The sequence below is a fragment of the Pezoporus occidentalis genome, unplaced genomic scaffold (genome assembly GCF_034315485.1).
Source record: "Pezoporus occidentalis ecotype Australia unplaced genomic scaffold, CSIRO_AGI_Poc_V1 ctg93, whole genome shotgun sequence".
Taxonomy (NCBI): Eukaryota; Metazoa; Chordata; class Aves; order Psittaciformes; family Psittacidae; genus Pezoporus; species Pezoporus occidentalis.
This window is the reverse complement of record NW_026916294.1, coordinates 6,421,855-6,444,912: the sequence shown is the minus strand read 5'-3', so window position 1 is coordinate 6,444,912 and position 23,058 is coordinate 6,421,855. Positions and strand designations below refer to the sequence as shown.

At 41.7% G+C, this 23,058-nt stretch overlaps 1 protein-coding gene across 3 annotated transcripts in view; it reads left to right on the top strand.

Annotated features, from left to right (window-relative positions):
• FSHR (follicle stimulating hormone receptor) overlaps window positions 1–23,058 on the top strand; it is a 76,669-nt gene that overhangs the window by 5,598 nt on the left and 48,013 nt on the right. The window lies entirely within an intron of this gene.

Here is a 23,058-nt window from a genome sequence, read left to right as displayed (position 1 = left end):
TAATTGGGGTAGGTTCACAGCTAATTTAAATTGTCATAGCTTCATTAACTTCAGTGGAAAGAACGAAGCTCACTTTCACTGGCTGGCGATGGGGACCTCTGCCAGCCGTGCGCTGTTGGTTTTGGCAGCAGCTGATGGGTAATTAATGTGTGTGTTTGGTAAACGAGATACTTCGGGCACAAAAGACAGGTATGATTTTTCCTAGCAGTCTGTTAGTTTTACCCAGCAAGGGACAAGCACTTCCATGGCAAAAGTCACTTTTTTTTTTTGTTGAAGACCTTGACCTTTTCAGACGAAACCTGTAAATTATTTCACACTCTTTGCCCGCAGTTTGATTGGGCTGCTCTTATTAGCAGTGAAAGTTAAGTCATTAAAATGAAGCATATTTCAAATTATAGGTCAGAGTCAAGCCTGGGCTTCATATAAGAGTGTAGAAAATGATTTCTTCTAATTGTCTGGCGTACACTGTAAGAAGGAGCCCAATTGCTGCCTTTACTCAGGTGCAATTTCTTGATTTTTTGAGGCTCTAGCATCAGGAAAGCTTGTGATTTGTTTGCTCTGTTTTCCTCCACGTATACATAGGTGTTTAGGGAGCTTACTCAGCCTGGAAGGTATGGATGCTTCTAATCTTCTATTACCTTATCAAGTCACTCAGATGCATTTGCTCCTGGGTAGCTAGGGGAGAATTTACAGACTGCTGTTGTATGCAGGGGGAAAAGAAAACAGCCTTCAACCCAACTCAGATGAACCAGCCTTTGCTTGTCATAAGTATATTGAGTTTCCTGAGCTTCTGTCTTTGCCTGGACTAGCTAAATAATGTTGTAACCTTGACTGTAATGTCGTCAGAACTTGCTGTAGAGAGGGCAGCCTCCATTCTAAATATATTCCCACTGGGTGAGCTGTGGGCTGAAGATTTCACCTCTGCTCTCTTATCTACTCAAGAATGTGGTTATTAATCAGCATTTAGTGTCTTTGCCTCGAAATCCCATTTTTTGAATGTCTGTGGAACATTGCTGTGGTAATCAGCCCATGAAGTTTCCCCATAGCACTCGTGGGGATGTACTTTATGATACGAGTCCTTGGCCACATACAGCCAGTTAATCGGAATTAATTTGTAAATACTTATTTGTAAGAAATCTGTGAATCTTCAGTTGTTTTCCAAAACCACTCCATGCATAAACATGCAGTGGAGAAAACTCCCAAGTTTTCAATGTTTGATTCCTCTCTTCTTTTTTTTTTTTCCTTTGAGAATGGAGCAAGAAGAGAATATGCTTTCAAATGATGGATTTTTTTTTTTTTTTATTTGAAATAGTGTGCAATGAAGAACTGGATTGGTTGTGTGGAGACTAGAAAAGAAAGTGGTACTTGTTCTCTCAGGAGAGTTTCTGCTCTCCTGTATTTATGTGCTGACTATAAAACTGTGGGATACTCATAAAACAACCTCCCCTCACCCTTACCTCAAAACCAGATCCTACCCAAAGAAGTGGGAGTAGCATATGTACATGAGCATGGGGTGTCTGTGTGTTTGATGTCTTCCTCCACCGCTTTGATTCCAGACAAAGAAGATGAGAATGGAAAACAGTAACATATATTGTAGACCTTTTAACAGTCTTCCAATACCTAAAAGGGGCTGACAAGAAATCCGGAGGGGGGCTTTTGACAAGGGCCTGTCAAAAGGAGGGCAAGGAAGAATGGCTTTAACCTGACAGAGGGAAGATTTAGATGAGACATTAGGGAAAAATTCTTCCCTGTGAGGGTGCTGAGGCCCTGGTCACAGGGTGCCCAGAGAAGCTGTGGCTGCCCCATCCCTGGCAGTGTTCAAGGCCAAGTTGGATGGGGCTTGGAGCAACCTGGTCTAGAGGAAGATGCCCCTGCCCATGGCAGGGGGTTGGAACTGGATGAGCTCTAAGGTCCCTTCCAACCCAAACCATTCTGTGATGTGTTGCTGTAACTGGTAAAACTGCAAGTCCCAGGTGTGAGAGAGTGCAATGGAGGGAGGGACTGTCTGTATTTTTCTGCAAGCCCAGAGCATGAGATGAGAAGAAGGGATATGTCATTATACAGGATAGGTTTTCTGTACTGAAAAAGGTTGTCACATGGGCAGGCTGAGCATTATAAAGGGTTTTCTTATACACATTCTGAAAACCTTTTAATGGTTTTCCATTCTATGCTATGCCTCATGCTTAGAAATGATCCCTGGTGTAACACCATTGGCTTTGGGAGGTTTGGATTTCAGTGCTAACTTCAGGGTAAGCTTTGATTTCTTTTTGGTTTTTTACTTGTACCATCACATGATATAAATATATTAGTCTATTGCATTTAGTAGCCCAATAAGCATTTTTGAGTAATGAGCCTTCGCCAAAGGGCATCCTATTCTATGGGAAGCACTCTTGTTTGTGAAACCCACAGCCACTCACGGAGGTTACAAAGCAAATCTGGCTCCAGCAGTGGAAGCAGTGCCTGTGCTGCTATCTCTAGCATCTCCAGTCTCTCCATAGGTGCAAAGAAGAAGCACAGATCAGCCAAATTCATTTTTTCCTTCTTGTTAGCTACTGGGAAGTGATCAATTCTGAAGAGTCTTTCCTTGGACTCCAGTCTCTCAGCAGGAATATTTATAGACATACAGAAATTTCTGAGCAAGCAAGATATAAAAAGAGGGGCTATAAACTGCCCTGCTATGGGAAGACAGCAGGTTGATGCTAAAAATCCTGCCTTGTCCCTGAGGTTTTCTTTGGCCAGCAAAGCTGCTATGGATTTTTTTGCATTTCTTTTTTTTTTTTTTGGCAAGTAGAGAGTCATAAAAGACATACAGACTGTGTCAGAAAATGACAGCAAAGTAAGAAATGCCCTGGCAGAACTACTTTCTCTAGGAGGGATTACTGGTTTGGGGAAATACTCACTGTATCGAATCCCAGGAGCTGTAATTTTCTATCTGCAGTATATTGTTGCCATGGCAGATGAAGCCCAGACCTCATTCTTCAGTCCTTTGAAATCAGCACTAGTGGCCCCTGTGAGGGAATACCCTACAAGAAAATCTACGGTTTGATTCTGCAAGCATCCACACACATCCTAATTGCTTGCCCAAGCAGCTCCTCTGCCTTCCAGTGGGACAAACTGCAGGTGTGAAACTCCCCATCTGTACATATTTGCAGATTCAGGACTTAGTGCTGTTGTGGTAGACAGGAAACCACTTTCAAGAAAAATAAAATGGGTTCTGAAAGTACAAATGCAACAGGTAACCAACTGTTTAAAGTTATTTGAAATTACTAGCAGGAATTCTAATTGTTGTAGTGGGCCATGTGGAAATTACGGGATTTTCTTAGGGCTAACAAAGTTTTCCATAAGTATTAGCAGATTTCACAACATTCCTGGTAAATATGTAACTGTAATTTAACCCACTGTAGAAACGCAAAGCTATCGATTGTAAAGGACAAGTGATTTCCCGAGAGTATGGGCTAACGAATCAGTGCTCATAGGTGGGACTGTAGCCCCTTCAGGACCTTATTCATCAGACTGTACTCCTATGACAATATATTTCCTTGTTCAAAAAGAAAAAAAATTACCTTTTGCACATTAATATTCCTTTCTAATAAATATTTCTCATCAGAGGAAGGCTTTATGCTCAGTGGCATGAAATGCAGGCCTGCTGCTTTGAGCCTTCTATATAAGGCAGTACAAAGTCATAGCTGTACTGTATTTTAATGTTCAAGTGATGCATATATACAGTTTCAGGAGTTTTTCCTTCAAATGATTTTTTTTTTACTGACATGGTACCTCTGCACCATCATCTTTTCCACTTTCTTCATACTTTTCTTGTATACATTTGTCACTGTATTAGAAGAGCGGCCTTTCCACAGTACTGTTACAGTCAGTGATTTAAGGACAGCTGAGGTGGAGATTTTTGTGGGCATTTCAGCTACAGCTCTTGGCTTTGTTATGGTCAGTAGGGCTGCCTATGGAGCACTAATTGGAAGGTCTTAACCCCTTCCTGTGTTTAACTACTATGTGTATGTGCGTCCTTAGCTAGAGCCTTTCATAAATACAAGAATGATGCATCTACAGAGTTATTTAATAGAGATGTATATATGCACATATATGTATAATAATATATATATATTACAGTATTCATGTAGTACTCATATGTATATATATCCAGTATTCCTGTAATGAACAATATTGCTTTGGCTTTCCTTCATTTCCATATGTGTTATGGCTGCATTATATCAGTGTGTTTGAGTGTATTGCATGGGCCCACACCCCCAAAATTGGGTTGGTTTTAGAGCACTTCACCCTAGAAGTTGGAACAGATCCATCCAGGGCTTTACAGGAGCACCACATGGGCTGGACACAGAGGCATGTGTCTCCATGAAATGCCCATCGAGGGGTACTTGCCCTTGGATGTAGTGATGCCCTGGTCTGATGGGAGTAACCTTGTAGCTTCAAGGCTGTGGACCAGCACCAGCTAGGGATTTACCATTTTGTTTGTCCATCAGATGTATGAATGCTGTCTGGAAGAAACACTCCAGAAGCACTATAAAACAAGAAAATTCTTTAGCTCTTTGTTCAAGGCTTTGAAAGACTTTATTATTCCCCTACCCCCCCGTGTCAGACTGCCAAGAGGTGGCCTTGGTTCTAAGTGTAGATTCATGTTTAGTGTCCTTAGGGCTAGATGCACATATTGGTGGTTATCAGCTAAAATAAGGAATGAAGCAGGGGTGCTTCAGAAGTTCCTGCTTGCATCTCCTTGAAGATTTTCTGCATTCCACAGAAAGCTTGTTGCTAACCGCTGCTTTGGAAGGATGGCAGGCTGCTATTTTTATTAGCAGTGCCTGACTTGCCAGCTAAAGTACATTTGTATAATGTCCATCATATAAAGGAGTTTAGATACATCTGTAAAGCACCTTATGCTAGTATCCTTCTTTTACGAGCAACAGCTTTGAGTGTCAGCTTATGCTGCATAGAAATACACAGGGTTTTATTAGCCTGAACTCAACTGATTCATGTTCGCTCTCAATCATAGAAGCCCACAAATGCCAGAAGCCTTAATCTTCAATATGATGTCAACTGGTTTTGTTAGAATGCTCCAAAGAAGGAAAATGGTGCACCTAAACTATATGGAGGTCTAAATTTCACCTTCACCCTCAAGTATAGCATCAGCGTAGGAATTTTCATAGCACTGAGTTCCCCCAGTGGCAAAGTGGTTTTCCAAGATCAGTATCTGTATTTCAGCAGCTACTGTAACAGAACCCAGTGACCATTCTTCTTCCACTAACCTGCCTGACAGCAAGCTTCCAAGTTACGCTTGGCTTGCATGGTCATCTGAATGTTCTTCCCTCTCGTTTATCTTATTGAAGAGGTGATGATGGAAAATATTTTCTGGGAAAAATGGTGTCAAACCAATCACTAACTGTTCCCCGTTATCTCAATGCTGTAATAGCGATACTTGCTATGTGAGAGGCTACTCCTGCCAGATAAAGGGATAATCAGCTGAAACATCTGCGTGTTACAGGGGATTGCACTTAAGTGAAGCAGGTAGGAAAATCAAAAAGCATACACCAAGGCAGACAATATGTTGGTTGTGGCTTTCTGTACTTTCATTGCATGTTCTTTCTCTTTTCTAACTCAAATAAATGGGCACTAAATGTTGTTTCTGTGAACAACAGTAGCACTTTTAAAAACTGCAACTTTTGCCAAAGCATAAAATAATCTTTTAAACACTGCAGCCTTACAAACAAAGCCCTAGAAAATAAATATCCTTTACAAACTGTCAAACTCAGAGCAAATGTTCATTTTCTCGTTGCCAAAGAGAAATCGAGAGCGAATGCTTGCTCCTTGAAGCATCTATTTGCAGGAGTAGATATGGGTGTTACATTAAATGAAAAGAAAAAAAGGGATTGGCTAATGAAATGAGTTAATCAAAAGGGCTGAATAACAAGCACTATATCTAGCCCAGCAGGTCAAGGGGCATAAATGAGTGGCACACTTTCTCAGCAGAGTAATCAGCTCCAGTTCATGCACCCTCTCATTTTTTTGCAAGGCCAGCTAATCTTTAAAACTGAAGAGACCTTTTACCACTTGAAACAAAGCAAAAAGTTAAGGGATTCTGCAAGGAAGCTGCAATCAAAGTAATGTAAAGTAATGATGCAGACCTTTGAAATATAGCAAAGGGAAAACATAATGATTCTGGAAGGGTATGTGTGAATCTTTGCAATGACATTTCAGGTTCAGCGGTGATGCTGGCTCTAAAGCGAAACTAAACGTGGTTAACTAAGCCTCTTGCAGTGAATTCTATCAGCTAGGTAAGACCTGCAGCACTTAATGCATAGTACATTTGCCGATTGTGGATGTCACCAGAGGAGAATGTAAGGCCGACTCACTTTTTTGTTGCAAGCTGTAATCGGGACGATTCCATCTGTGCATAGAGAGATTATCATTGCATCACTGCTTGGTTAACCTCTCATCCCATTATTCAGGCTTATGCATGCAATAAAGGGTCTGTCCAATACATGTTGGGAAATCATTGGAAGAATTCCTATTGATTTCCATTAAATTGTGCCATAGTCTGTTACTGCATTGCCTTAGCACTTGGTCATCAGTACTGTCAATTGACAAAAGCCAAGGAGCCATGGGAACATTTTTCTCATATGAGTCATGAATAGATGTGTATATAAAATGAGAGCATTAGACAAAGCCAAGTTCTTATACAATTTATACCCCTGTAATTATCTTCTGTCACAGCAAGTTATCATTGTTTTTAATTAAGCAAATGTCCTTTGACTGGCAAGTTGTGCTGCTTCATGCTTTATCCCTGCTGGAAATGTTTATTTCCATTTTGAAATTTTAATATGAAATATCAAGGAGGTGGAAGGAGAGCAGAGGTTTCAAGCACCCTGACATGCAGTACTGTATATTATGTTTCCCTACCTCCCTCTTCAAGGTGAGCAGTCAAGATAAGCCAATGATCTGCAGCCCATCTAATTTGTTTTTCCATCATTTCCTTAAGTTGCCTTAGGTGCCATAATCATTACAGTGTAAGTGACACTGCTGGGAAAATCAATTCTTCCTCACTGAATGGAAAGTAACTTACGCTGCACTTGAATCATAATTGGTATTTTGTTTATTTTGTTGGACTTGCACTTAACCACAGAGTACTTTGGCCAAGAAAGTTGTGTGTTTTCTGGCAAAGGGGCTGCTTGCTATAAACCATTCTAAAATGTACTTCCGATTGAAATGTAATAAACCCCGCTTATGGATCTACCCTGAATTTTCTGCCAGATGTTTGGTATTATGCCTTTGAAGATTAAAAAGTCTCTGAATATTTATTAACAAGGTGGAAGGCTGTTCCAGATAGGCTTTGAACCATGCTCATCACTGGAGCATGCGAATGGCTTTCAGTGGTACATCTGTCACATAGTCTATTATAAGATTATTAGTATTCTTTTGCTGTTTATCTATGCTTTCACCACAACACTGAAAAAGACTCTTATGTGCTATATGTGGGTGCAAAGCCCATGTAACTGATGCCAGCTTTTCCAGCTGAGGATGAATGTGAGTTAGCAGAGGTTATCAACACCATGCATTGTTTCTAGGGCGTGCTTTGATGTGCCAGAACCTCCTCAATTGTACTGTATTTGATTGAATAAATTCAGGGATGGTAGTTTGTACTTGGCTTAATTTTAACAAGAAGGTTTTATTGGAAGGAGTGGGGGGAAAGGTTTTTAAAGCACATTGGAGCACAGGTGCTGTACAGGAAACCAGAGCTGGTGCTCAGGGTATTTGGGATCAAACCCCTGTGGTGAAAGGGGAGCTCATGATGAAGTCCTTGTGATGACCAGTACAAGCCCTCTCCTTACAGACACAGGGGTTCAGCAGAGACTTGAAAAGTTGTTTGGAGCTGCAATATGCTTTTCCTAGGTTTCATTATTGGAGGGGACCACTATTATTCAAAACAAGCTTAAATGAAGTAGGGTCACCTCCCTTTTGCCCAGAATAAGGAGGCATGTAGAATTGTCTATTTTCTCCTACCCTTTTAGGTGCTGTATGGTGTAGCGGGCATATCTGTGTGCTGTACCCTTACACTGCTGGGACACATCTGGTGACCAGCTCTTTCTGTAAGCAAAGAAAATGCAAAGGCACCCTGAGCAGAGTGAGAACCCCACTGCTGGCACACTCCTGCTCTGCTCCTGGATGGCCTAACATGTGGAAAGACACTTTTCTGGTGATTGGACCAAAAATCTCTGCACCTGAGCATTAAATCCCATATACAGTGCAGGATACTTGATGCTTGTCTGTCTGTTTGGTTCTGCCATCTCTGTAAATTCCTGCATTCATCTTCAGGACAAATGAGTCTTTCCTTTTTCCTTTTTTTTCCTTTTTCCTTTTTTCCCTTTTCCTTATTATTCCTTAAAAAGGAAAGGGTGGCTGTGTTTGTGTTTGGATAACCAGGAGCATTTTCAGGCTCTGTATCCAAATCTGTGTACAGCTGTTCTGGGAGAGATACTGAAAAGCTGCAAGTAGATTCTTGTGCCACCTTATCTCGTTCAGACAAGAGAGGACACCCCTTGGCCTATAACGATAAGCTACAGCCTTGATCGATTTGATCTGTGCTTTTGTCCTTCTTCATAATTTGAGCTATTGATTCTATTTATTAAAGCTAATTTAAAAAACACAAGCCCTGAGTGCTTGGCTGTTCCAGATCTGGCTGCTCCGGGCAGTATGAAGTGAAGCTAATCCATTCACAGCTGATTTATTTTCAGTGTTTTCAAGCAGAGTTCTGTTGTGTGTTTGGGGGGATTTTTATCCTCTGTTTCTCTCTGAGAAAAAAAGACATTTTATTTCACAGCTCCAGTGTGAGCAGGGGGTCTAGATACCCTTTTCTGATATATGAAGTGAGCTCAGGAAAGTATACCTGGCTCACATTCATGCAGGTTTTGCTCAGATGGTGGCCCGCTGTGTGCTGTTCTCTGGTGTCTTAAATCAAAGCACTGTCTTTATGCTAGAAAAGAAATCCCAAGTCTTTGCTTAAATGCACTCATCTTGCCATACTGGAGTTAACAGGGCTCACTGTTTTTGTGTCCAGCATGGATGTTCACCATTAATGTTCCCAAATAAATGTCCAGCAAAGGAAATCCTTTCCCTACTTCTTCCTGGGAAGCAGAGGTTTATCTAAGGGCTGAGGGATAATACCCTAAAATTAAATACCTTTATTCAGATTAGAGAAATAAAATTCCATTAAAACCAGATTAAAAAAACAGCCTTAATGAGCTAGGCACCCTTTAGCACCAAGCTGGATTTGGGTCTCTGGCCAAGGATCAGCATTTAGTGACTTAGTGATATGTATTTACTGTTGGTGCATTTTGCTGGTAATGGTTTTGTAGCATTCTGTCCCTTAGGATAACATAATTGTTCAAATCTTCAGCCTTCAAATTCTTCAGATGGTTAAAGCTCTTTGGGTGTCTTGATTGTGCAGGGACTGCATATTGTGTCTACTGCATCTCTTGGCATTTGCTGGTGTAATATATTCTTTCCATTCTGTAAAACTTCATAGTCTGTTCCTAATTTATCTGCACGTCTGTGTGGTCATCCTCGTAGTCTAAAGCCTGTGATTTCTTCTATCAGCTAGAATTAATCAGACAAAACATAAGCTTGGATACATCATAAAGAAAACAGGCACAAGGCCTCCAAAGCCTTGGTCTGCTCTTAAAAATGTTATGGTTTACTTCAGAATCAATATGGGTACAGAAAGGTGGAGTCAGTGTTACTGACTATTTCTTTGTAGGTTAGAAATGCCTTATGTAGTGCAGTAGGAAGATATCTTTATTTTGACTTGAGAGCCACATGTAGAGGATTGATTGCATGCTTGCTACAACCAGTATCGAAGCAAAACCATAGCTGGTGAAGCACCTCAGCTTGTGTATGGTACAGTCTTGCCCCAGAAGTTGATTGAGATATTCTGTTAGTGGTTAGCAGCTCAAATTTGACCTATGAGCACCAACCAAGGGCATGCTAGACCCCCTTTCCACAATCCTCTCCCTTGCCTCCGGGCAGGAGGATAGCCCAGCACAGGCAGATGATGATCAGTTCTTCCTCTGTAGGAAAGGAGCCTCGCCTTTGCCTGCTCTCTTCCTGCAGTATATGCTCTGGCTATGGTAAGGTGGATCAAGTTCCCTGTGTACAACGGGGATTCTTAAGAGCTGCTAAGGTTGGAGTAAGAACAGGGCAATCATTTTTGATGTATTACCACAATACTGCTCCAGCCTCCCACTGATTCAAGCCAGGGAATTGCATGAAATATTTGCATAGTATTTTTTAGTAACTCTAATTTATTTCTTCTCAATTTGCTTGTACGTTCTACCTGTGAGCCCCCATCAGCTTTCTGCACCCAGGCAAGCTGCATGAAGGAGTTGTGGCAGTGCATGCGCACTGCCAAAGAGCCAGATCCTCTTGTTTGCTTGAATCTAGCTGTCTCTGTCCTCACCTCTTAAGTTTTTGTAACAGACAAGCTGATAAAGCTCTTTGCCCACCCTCTCAGGGACATTTTGTAGTTTGCAGTCCTCCAGGACAATTAGCAAAAGAATTTGTGGAGAGCTGAAACATTCTTTTAATATTTTTATTATTAAAGAATGATGAAGCCTTCTTGTTGCACTTATTTTTGGATATGTCTCGTAGAGCCAATTCAAATAGGAGTCTGAATGTGGCACTGAAAACTGCGCCCCTGGTTCAGTTTTACCCTTTGATCTTCTAGCAAATGGAGGGGACTAATTCTTGAACTGTTTCAACCTAAGGAGCAGCCCCTTCTTCTGCAGTGTACACAGACTTGCAAATATTGAAGAATACATCAACACTTCGACCTAGACAGAGATCTCCTGTTTCAAGCAGTGCCAGAATAGGTGGTGTTTGCTTGTGCTGGTCTGGGTATGTCTCCCTGTTTTGGCAGAGCTGTCCCAAGCTGGCTGCAGTGCAGGTTCTTGGCTCCTCTGGTGTATATCTCAGTGGACTTGTGTACCTTTCCAGCTCTGTCTGGCTCAGAGATCTCTTGAGTAGAGTGATACCTTGGTAGCCAACCCTCTTCACTTACTTTCTTTTCATGTGTTTATCCATTTCTTCTTCAGTACCCACAGTGTCCTGTAGCAAGGAGTTGCATTGTTGAACTACGTGCTCTGTTAACTTCTCCTTTGCAGATCTTCTCAGCCAGCTCTTGTCTTATTACCCTGGCCATCATACATGTTTGTCACCTTGCTCCTCTTCCAGATTGCTTATGACTATGGTATGTAGGCGTAGGCCCCATGCAGGTCTCCTTGGGATGGCATTCATGACCTTCTTTTACTCAGAATACTGTTACTTCTGTCCTTGTTTCTTCCAGTCAGGATTTATCTAATTTTACACAAGATGTGTAAAGTCATTTAGGGGGCTGATGGCAGAGTGTGTAAGAAGGGGGCAAAGCTCTAGGTTTAATCCACTGATGTTCGATGTTGCAATGGATATATTTTCCCAGGCATAGAGTCATAGAATAGTTAGGGTTGGAAAGGCATAACTGCTAAGCATTTTCTCAGGAGTCTTTCATAAGCTTCAGCTGTGCCATGAGCAGGGCAGGTTTCTCCCATCACTATCTTGCTGTCCTGTCACCCGTTTTAAGAAGACCATGTATGTTTGTTATTTTTAAGTGCTCCATAGAGGGTTCATGTTCGAGAAGCACTCTGAAGGTGAAAGCACTAAGCACATCCTTATTCTAAACACAGTGTTTCAGGTGCCAGTGTGGCCAAGCTGGCATCTTTCTGAAGCAACACTCACTTTCAAATTCATTAAAGATCCATGCTTGACACCAGTGCAAGCTTTGCCCTGGGTGTTGCTGGGAAGAGACCTGTCAATCTTAATGGAAATTGCACAGTTAGTATTTTTACAGATATCGGTACACTAACTGCCAAGCTATATTTAGTCAGGAATGTCATTTTAACTTGTGAAAGTAAATCCATGGCTAGTGAAAGGAAGAAAGAGAAATTCAGCAATGGAAGTGCCAAGGTAATTCTTGCTAAAATAATAGGAAAACATAATTAAATACATTTTTTAGTACAAGGAGAAGTAGTAAGGATTCCTTGCTCTCTTGTTTGCCTTCTGTCAAATTGGTGATGGTTATGGAGAAGAGATCTCAAAAACGGAGAAAGTCTGTGAGGTAAAAGAGATGCTCTCAGGAGCATGCAGGATGAAATTGAAAGAGTCCATCCTCCTGCAATTCATATCCCTGTGAATGCTTCCCTCAGCAGTCATTGATTGAGCTGAGAGAAGTTCTTGACAAGGAAACTGTGCTGCTAGGAAGAGCACCAGTGATGTGGGAATGTGTGGTGAGCAATGGCAGTAAATGGGAATATTTACAGGACTTGAATAAAATGAGCAAAGTGCATTACAATGCAAGGACTATGAGCTCTCTTACACATGCAGGAGCCTGTTGCTCGTGTTAAATCTTGTGAGTGCTCCCATTCTGTGTGCTGTGTGATTCATCCTCTTGCACAGGCAGCAGCAATTCCAGGAGCCAGTTTCTCTCACCCTGGAAATAGATAGCAGAGACATTCAGGTTAAAGGAAGGTATGACCAGAGGCAATGAACAGGAGGTTTTGCTTCTTTGCATGGTGCCAGAGCCACAAAAGGTGGGAGGTTTTCCCCTTTGTCACTTTTAGTGTTATTTCAAAACATAAGTATTTACAATTTAAATGTGCACTTCAGGACATGTAAAGAAGGAAATGCTCCACTTGCCGCAGTGGGAGAGAAGTGGGAGCATATGGCACTGGCCCAGTGTATTTCAGTACTTCAGTAGTTATGTCAGCACAAGGCTAGCTGGTGCCCTGGGAACAGCAGAGTACATCCCGTTTGCATCCAGGACCCCTCCTTTGAGAGATGCTGTTTTCCTAGGACTACCAGTTGAGTTAGCTGTGTTTGGCACTCACACAGCTCTTTTGAAAATACATACGTATTAGATAGCAGAGAGAACATTTACTTTTACAAAGCTCGTACTCAGATCCAGAGGAGAGAAGAATACAATCAAGTCTGCAAGTGCTATTCCTTAAATGGTTTCTGGCTCTGGCATCGAGGAGTATCAGAGATATCATTGCAACTTCAAACAAAGTCTTTGGATGTACCCAAATTAATCCAAATACTTGGTGGGGACCTTGTTACTTCTCAGGCTGTGAGTGCTAATTAGAGATTGTAACAGTGAGCATCTTTCCTTTTATTTTATTAATATTCTGTGATATTTCAGCTGTGTCCCATTAAGCAACATAGGTACAGTGCCTGTGAGGATATGGATGAGAAAGAAGGTAAAAAGCACACTAGCTCTTTCTAATTAAGTTGTCAGAGAAGATGAGGTAACAGAGGTAAGTTATTTGGTGTTTTGCTAAGCAGCAATGGTTCAACAAGACATTTTGCAGAAAAGCTCTCTCTTTTACCTTCACTATGGCATCTAACCCAGACCTTGAGGAATTTTGTCCCTGGACAATACGTCTCAGTCAGTAAAAATAGCATCCTGTGTGGAACACCTGCCAGCATAGAAAGCCTCGAGGTCTTAGAGGTAGAAACACTACACACAAAGAACACTTGTCACCTTACTGCTGTGACCTCAGCCGATGAAGGTTCTCTCCCTGCTGTGGAATAAGGTATTTTTTGACATGCTCTTGGGACAGGAAAATAGTGTAAGTGGCTGACTGTGTGTGGGCAGCAGGCTGTTCTTACTCTGAATCAAAAGAGGGGAAGAAAGTTTTGAAGACAATACTTAAAAAGCCCCCCCTCTCATTGGACTGTGGACATTTTCCATAGCCCTGTTTGCTTTGACAGGTTGCCCACGGGAAAGAACACAAAGTAAAACACTTTCTGAGCAAGAGCAAAATACCCAGCACTTGTACAACGCTCCTTTTGTTAGAAAGTATGCAGAGATACTACTATAAATAGATGCCACACGGAGAGCGTGCTCAGAGTGAATGAATTTTAATGGCTCCTCACCATAAAGACAGTTACAGATATCAAGGTCAGATTTTAAGGAAGTTGCCCGTTTGTTACATGCTGTACACTATTCAAAGGCCCATGTGAGTAAGCTGTGAGGAGTGAGGATGTGCTCTTCTAAAAGCAGTTCAGTGTCTTACAGGATAGTCAATACTAATAGAGGTATAGCCATTTGTAAAAATAAAGCAGTCACTATTTTCTGCCTCTCAGTAACCAAGACGGGATAACTTCATTCACTTGTGTTATTTATCTGACACAAAACACTCTTCACAGCATGCCTTTGACATTAATAAAGCAATTTAACAGTGCTCTCAAGCTCACTGCTGGCCTTTTTTGTGGGTAACTCATTCCTTGCAGTTAAGCTCTTCCCACATGCAAGCACAGTAACAGTGATTCTGCTCGTAGGCCTAAAGAGGACTTGTTACTTGGTGCCAAACCTTTTTTCTCTGTGTATGTACTGTAGAGGAGTCCAGAACTCTGGCTTTGCTCAAGCCCTGGCAAGTTTAAAGAAAGGAGGTCCTTCCTGCCCAGACAGCATTTCTTTGCTCTGGGAAAGTGTCATTTAGGTTTGTTACCTACCTTGTGAGTTACTGCTACTTGCACCTTAGTCTTCAGCAGAACAGACCTAGGTAACTGGTATGAAGGGTGACAGCTCTGTTCCTCTCCAGCTTTATCTCAGCGTAAAGCAACCCAACGTAAGTACAGTGAAATAACTGCATTAAGTTAATTAAGACCACTAAACATCTGAGGTTGAGTAGAAGTCCTGCTGTTGCATCTCTTTTTCTGACTGGGAGTTTTGCTAATTTTTTTTTCTCCATCTTTTTCATTGGTTGTTTCTTTTTAAATCTCCCATCTCCAGATTCTGAAAATCCCAGTCTGGTTTGGGTTGGAAGGGACCTTAAAGCTCTTCCAGTTCCAACCCCCTGCCACAGGCAGGGACACCTTCCACTAGACCAGGTTGCTCCAAGCCCCATCCAACTTGGCCTTGAACACTGCCAGCGATGGGGCAGCCACGGCTTCTCTGGGCACCCTGTGCCAGCGCCTCAGCACCCTCACAGGGAGGAATTTCTTCCCACCTTAGTCAAGCAGAGATATTTAAAAGCATCTCGAAGCTTTATTTTTAACTGCTGGCACGTGTGTCCTCAGAAGGAAGCTATCTGCAGTGTCATGGGGGGGTGCACGGTGTTGCTGAGGACAGTGTATGCTTTGTCCAGAAATGAAAAGGGTATCAGGGCTGAGACTAAACATACAATGGTTTTGGAAAACTAAGGTGGGAGGAGGGAGAGTAAGCTTTATGAGCCTGTGGCTTGACCATGTTTGCACTCTTTTAGGTGCTTTTCTTTTCCTCATAACAATTTTCTGTCCTTCCTTATCTCTCCTTATCAGCTGCTAGCTTCTGCGGGGCACAGTGTGCAACTTATTAAGCTGACCTAAGCAAGGTCCTGGGGGAAAACAAATCCCACAGCAACCTTATTGTGTGTCTGTGTGAGCAACATCACAGCCCTGCTGGGGAAATGGGCCTTTTGTTCTCCGTGTTGTGGTCTTGTAGGCACTCTGCAAGCAAACAGCTTTTTGTGTCTGGGTGGGATTATTACACCAAGGAACTATTCACTAAATTTAGAATAGGAATGCTATCAGTACTATTTGTTATCCTTTTATTCTAATTCAAAAAAGAAAAGGAAATTGATTTTTAAGGAAGGCCACTGGTGAAGATTAAGGAGCGATTTTTCACGAGCTACTGCACATATTGCTTTTTGAGATTCAGACCCGTAAGCAGATGGGCATCACTAATAACTTTATCATCACAGTTCTAATTGTATTTTCTTTGCCTGTACATTGCTTTGTTTAATAGCACACAAATCAAAACTATTTTTGTTCTGAGATGCCCCTTACATCAATCCCAGACCTGAAAAGATTCCCAAGTAGCATACCTGAAAGGAGGATACACACCCTCCCAGCTTTACCCTGCATTTTTCTGTTGTATAGAAGAATGTTTTTTCCTTATACTGCTGAACATGACATTATATGGTACGGAATATCTCCCTGATTAGTTTGGGTCACCTGCTTGGTTGTGTGCCCCAGGCCTATAGCCCACCTCCCACCTCCACTGAAGAGGGCAAAGTGAGAAAGAGAGGTGGCCTTGATGCTATGCAAACCCCGTTCAGCAAAAGCTAGAAGATTAGTGTGTTATCAGTAGGGTTTTAGTCATGCCATGAAGAAAATTAACTCGCTCCTAGCCAGGCTCAGTACAGCGTAAATCTCAGGAGTGCATCTTTGGTTTCTGTCTTCTCCATAAAATGTACACCATAAAATGTACATCGCCTAATTTTTCCTTGGAATACTCACCTTTCCCTGCTTTTATTATCCCACAAAAGGAATAAACCACCTGCACAGCCTAGATAACTTGTTCTTTCACAAACCTCTGAAGGGATAAGCAGCTGATTTCAGCAATTAGGTGAATGCAGTGATTAGATGCTTCAAGCCATACGGTGCCTATGAGCAAGGGATTATGGTCTCTGTCTTGTAAGTCAATTTACATGTGGGTAAAGTAGGGGCTCTCAAATGCATGGATCATGTCTCTCAAAGCTGTTCCTCATTTTTCAGATGTGCCTGTGCCATCAGGGTCCATTTTTGAAAGGAATCTGTAGTTACATGAATAGTTATTACTGGAAAAAATATTCTGCTTGGCTTTGGCTTGATGGTGGCATAGCTCCCTGAAAAGATGGGCCTGTGTGGTAGTGGGAACAGTGTTTTGTCACTGCCAGTGCCGTTCCTCATGATACCATCAGCTTTATGAAGTCTTAACCTCAGCATCTCTTGGAATTGAGGCAACTAATACAAATCTTCCTGGTTTTGAGTTAAAACCTCACAAATGTTGCAAATAGCTTTGCAACGTAATATGCATGTACTTTAAAGACTTTTAAACCAGAAAGCAAGTTTTGCATTTAGCTTGATGGGTTTTGAAGCCTGATGTTTTAGCATCCGATTTAAGAGGTTTGGATTACTCTCTGCCTGCTGTTAGGAAGGGGAAACCTTAGCTGTGTCTGAAAGCAGCTACAAACTGCTTAATAGATTAGCAAGCTCTTCCACCTAGATAGCTGACTAGGAAAAATACTTCCATGCTCCTGTATATCTTCATATGCCCCTTCCTAGTGAGATGTTGTGAGACCCCCCTGCAGTCCTGCATTCAGGCAACACCAGAGTGATACAAAGACGTTGGAGCAAGTCCAGAGGAGGCCACAAAGATATTCTGAGTGTTGGAGCAACTCTGCTATGGAGACAGGCTGAGAGAGCTGGGCTTGTTCAAGCCTGGAGGAGAGAAGGCTCCAGGGAGACCTTAGAGCAGCTTCCAGTGCCTAAAGGGGCCAACAAGAAATCTGGAGAGGGGCTTTTGACAAGGGCCTGTAGGGACAGGACAGGGGGAATGGCTTTAAACTGACAGAGGGGAGATTGAGATGAGACATTAGGAAGAAATTCTTCCCTGTGAGGGTGGTGAGGCCCTGGCACAGGGTGCCCAGAGAAGCTGTGGCTGCCCCATCTCTGGCAGTGTTCAAGGCCAAGTTGGATGGGGCTTGGAGCAACCTGGTCTAGTGGAAGGTGTCCCTGCCCATGGCAAAGGGTTGGAACTGGATGAGCTTTAGGGTCACCATTCTGTGCTTCTGTGTTTGCCAAAAGCAGACCCTACTCATAGCAAAGTCATATGGCAATGTGAACTCATTTCAATAAGCTGGTGGCTTACAAATGTTCTCCATAAATTTAAATTGCATCACATTTAGCTCAAAGGAATCTCATAATTCATTCCATTGAGAATTAGGACAAAAGTTAGGGCAAAACTGACACAGCTCAATTGATTTACACTCGCTAGGACATGGTCTGCAGTATCTATCTCTCTCCTATTATGGCATGAAAAGCGAAATAGTCCTTCACTGTTGCATTGACTAATCAAGTGAAAACAGAAAAAAACCCAACCAAACAGAGGGAGCAGGGTTTTCTTGTTTCTTGCATTTAATCAAGACCATGCTAAATAGGTCATGGCATCATTTTATCTTCTCCTGATGTAAAGCAAAGACTCATCTGTTGCCTGTGCTTGAACTTCCAGCAAAGCAAGAAGTAAACCAGAGAAACAAACAAAAAATTACAGAGAGTAAATGAAATTTAGCTATAAATCTTTGCTTGACAAAATACACATTGCTGCAGAGGATTAGAACTTTATAACATCAGTCTGTTAGCTTGGAGATCAAAGAAGAATGTGCTTCAAAATCCTATCACATTTATATCTTTGGAGCCAAATTTTAGCGCTTTAGCATTACGGTCACTAAATCTTTTTGGCTTTGTATTTCATTTTCCTTTAGTCCTTAAGTTATAGAGTTTATAGTATCTGCTTGGTATTGTTCATCTTAACATCATCAATTTGCAATTTGCATGAGCCAGGGAAGATAATTCTACAGTGCACACGCTTTCTGATTTACTGTGTGTGACTTAAGTAGATCTGAGAAATGAGTTTCAAAGCGTGGTTTGAAAGACCAAGTTTCAGCCATGCTCTGTGAAGCAGATATTGGTGTGGTTTTTAACTAGTCTAATTCCTGATAATCAGTCCAGTGCTTTGTTTTGCAAGATTATTGCCAGTGGTGTGAGGAGGGGCCACCCCTGCAGTGCTGGAGTAAGTTCTGGTATAGAATGTTTGCCAAAGAGCATCTTCGTGGTTGTTCAAGCAAAATCTTGTGGGACATGGGGCTGAGAACTCAGTTGATGAATATGCAAAATGCATCACTTTGCACAAAAGTGGCTAACCTCACAAACACAGTGTATTTATGTTGTGCTTAACGTGCACGCTTCACATGGTTCCTATGCACTGTTCTTTAATTTATCAAGTCTTTTCAATCACCCATACCTTGGCCACCAGGTACTTCAATAATGACGTGCAGTCCTTCATCCCTTCATGATGAGGTCAGTCTGATTCACGTGGGGATGGATGGAAAATTATTAACTTTGCTGGAGGGTTTTTTTCCTTTCATATCTTACGTAGCGTGTGTCTTGAACTACTTGCAATAAATCTCTTCATAACTCCAAATGTTAGAGTTGTTTAGGACATTTTACCAGTACCTCCTAATTTCTGTTGTTTGCATCATGTCCTCTATAGGTTTTGAGATTATGTTGGCACTCTGATATTTCTCTTAATACTAGACACAGCCATACAGAAAGAAGATGGGTTGTTTGCTCTTCATGGCAATATAAAGTGTTGTAAGGCACCTGTGTCAGTGGCTTCCTACTAACTGAGACCCTACTGTTTTAAACATCCGGGTTTAGATACCTCTGTATAAATAGAAAGACCAGTAGGAAACAGTTCTGCCCTAGCCCTGACATGCCTAGCCTTAAACAGCAGCAGGGTTTTAGTAGTTTTGTAATAGAAAAATTTACTACAGCCATTGATGAGACAAACTAAAATGATGAAATAAAGAGGCATATAAAATTGAAAAAAATGGAAAAGCCTGTGGAAATCGTGCATGTTTAGTCCAGAGAAGTACAGTCTGATTATAAACTTACCTGGCCTTCCAGATGTAAAACAGTATTACTGCTCAACAGAAGACAGTTGTTCTCACTGATCAGGAAACCAAAAGCAGGTGTAAAGATCAGTTAAATATTAAGCAATGTTATATATTTAAGTAAATATATTATGATTCATAACACACATATATATAAATAAATAAAGTATAACCAGGATTGTACAGCTGCAGCAGACAGCTTCAATAAACTCCCCAAGAGTTACTGGCAGCAGATACATTTAAATCAGGATGTAGAAACCTTTTTTGGATAACAGGGCCTGAATAGGTGCAGTGGGCCAGACTTAAATCTAAGTTATACTTCTGTGCACAGGGAATAACAACAGTTAATAATGCCATTCTTCTATATCCAGCTGCATGTGTTGCTTTTCATGGTGCAGGATAACTGTGTCACTATTTAGGGCTTGCTTCCTCTCCTGTGCTTGTTTCTGCTCCTTTATTTGTCAGGTTTTTGGTGACTCCAACACTGGAGTCCTTTCTAAGACTTCTGAGACCTACTGTGGCCTAAATAACATCCACATCACTGAACTTTGGACTTAAAAAAAGCGGGGTTTGGGGGGTTTTGGGGGGTTTTGTTGGTGTTTTTTTTAACTTACCCCAGGGAAATAAATCCGCTCTAACCATAATTCCTCTAGAGAGGGTGGTTTGGTTAAGCTCCCCCTTGTCCTCTTTGGTGGCATAAGGGGTCTAGTCCTAGCTGCAGGATGCTTGAACCTAGGCTGGGAGAGATCCCTTGGTGGCTGGGCATCATGAAATATGAGAGTTTGTACCATTCAGGGTGAAGGGGGACTGGAAGCCAGGACTCTAATTCCCCATGTCTGTGATTCAGCTGCCATTGCTATGTTGAAAGACCGCCATGTACACAGAGCTGAAAGGTCTGGGAGCTGAGATTTAGTGTTTGCTGAGGGCTAGCTCTGCATACAGCTCTTTGGATAATCCAACCTTCAGTGTAACCTTTCTCACCCCTTATGTCAGGCACCTGGCTCTGGGTTTTCAATACCATACCATGCACTGAACTGTGCTTTCCTTGTGCCTAAGTGCTAACATCATTTTTAAGGACCAAATGCTGCACCTTTTCATTAAGCACATGTTTCTTAAAGGAGGCTTTTGTTTACTTGTTTGTCTTGGTGTGAAACATGATTGAATGAAGGTGGGCTGTATTCATTTCTTTGACCCTGAAGTAATGCCAGTAACAAAACAGAGGAAATGCTTTTTAATTATTTTCTCCATGTACATTGGAAAGAACTGGGACCGAACAACCAGTATTTCAAGTTAAGTACAGATTGATTCTTGGAGCCTAATTGGAGAGATTTATTGACAGTGCAGCATTTGGCTAGTTATAATAGACTCCTATTCATTATACAGTTGATAATTCAACAAGTAGCTGATTCTAATTTTCCGTGTTCGTTATACCATTAAGGCTGACTTTATTAGCCTACTCAGGGATGCTTAAAAACAATTAACCTTAATTTTTTAAAGTGGAATGTGAGACTTTAGCTATTAAAATCCAATTCTACTTTTACTGCTTCAGGGCATTAGATACATGGTTCCAGAATTCTGGCATCTTATTAATGCAGGATAGCACATTACTTGAAGAAACTCAAGGTTTGATTTTTACTTCTATGCACCTGTAGCTTTTCTTATACAGGTAACCTCATCTATGAATGAGATTCCCTCCTTTTAATTCGTTTTGGGATCAGGCTGTAAATTCTTGTTGTGGTGAAGAAGCATGGTGTAGGCCAGTGTTTAATTAAAACATCACAAACTCCCTGCTGATCTCTGCCTGCAGAGAGAAGATTCAGTTTAGAACATTGCCATGAGAAAATTATAGGTGGCTTTTCAGACAGAACCTGCTTTCTAGGGTTCCAAAGCTAGGCATGTGTTTCTGCAAAGGAGAGTTTAGGAAAGGTTTCAAAGCAGACCAAAGTTAAAGAGTTTCCTGATGGTTCAGCTTTGTAGCACTAAGCCTGCTGGGTGTTCTGCAAGGATCCATTGTACCTAGCTGCCCTCCAAAAGCAGAGCCGCAGCTTTGCATGCATTACACCAGCTGTGTTTTCAGTAGGGCTTTACAAATTGCTTAATCCAAGTTAGGCCCTTTCTGGAAGCTCTTTAATCCTTCTAACATTTGCATAATGATCTCAATACTGTAATTCTTGTGTGACAGTGTGTTGAAGCTCTTTTTGACATACATTAATGATAGCACAAGAATAATGGAATGCCAAATGACTTCATTGTCTTGCAGGACTGAGAATGCCATAAATTGCAATGTTTGAAAAAGTGTGGGGCTGTGCTCACTCCTGGTGTAATCACAGTGGCATCTCTAGAGCTAGGTGAGGCAGGCACTGACTTCGTCGTGTTTAAATATTAACTCATATTTGGGAATCTAAATGAGGGGGTAGAGTCTATTAAAGATCTACAATTAAAAAATCGGCACCTTTCACAGGGGTATTCTATCAGAATAATGCTTTTTTCCCCTAAGACTTTGATTAAAGCATGCTAATCTCCCATGAAAATTCTAAACTAATCAGCTGAAATAAAAAATAGATGAGGATTGCATGAATACTTTATGTGAGCAGTAAGGGAGGAAGTCTCTAGTTTTGAGGCTCTGTGTTAAAATTTGCAGGACTACACAGCAGGTAATACCAGGCTGAGTTCCCATTTCCGTCCTCCCGCAGATGTTACAATAAGGCAGCACAGACATGAGCTAAAAGGCAGTCCCAAGCAGCCATGCAAAACCAGCTGTGAGATGATAAAACTGAGGGATGGTCTGGCAGGTATGCTCACTGAAAACAAGACTTCTATAGGAGTTCAGAAAACAATTCATTTCCATGGGAAAATCGACTAAGAAACTGATTCACAGGCTGATAGTCATGTGTGTTACACGCATGATTTTGTATTTTAAAGAAAATACTATTTTTTAGCAACTGCCTGTCAATGCAGCCACTATTATCTGATGTCTTGCTTATTTCCCTGCTTAGTGTGTAATACCTGGAAGTTTGGATGTGATTTTTGCTCTCAATAGAAAACAGAAAAATGTGATATTTCTCCCTACAAACCCTCTGTGGGATTTCTCATTTCTCAGTTAGGCTTTCTTAACCTGGCATCGAGTCATAAGAATGTCATGTGGGGGTCTACATGAAATCTGGAGAGGGGCTTTTGACAAGGGCCTGTAGGGACAGGACAAGGGGGAATGGCTTTAACCTGACAGAGGGGAGATTGAGATGAGACATTAGGAAGAAATTCTTCCCTGTGAGGGTGCTGAGGCACTGGCACAGGGTGCCCAGAGAAGCTGTGGCTGCTCCATCCCTGGCAGTGTTCAAGGCCAGGTTGGACAGCGCTTGGAGCAACCTGGTCTAGTGAAAGGTGTCCCTGCCCATGGCAGGGGTTGGAACTGGGTGGGCTTTAAGGTCCTTTCCAACCCAAACTATTCTCTGATTCTATGTGTCTTCATGAGCAGGTCATACCAATGTATGCAGTTGTTTGTGGTCACTACCTATAAATAATTGAATGT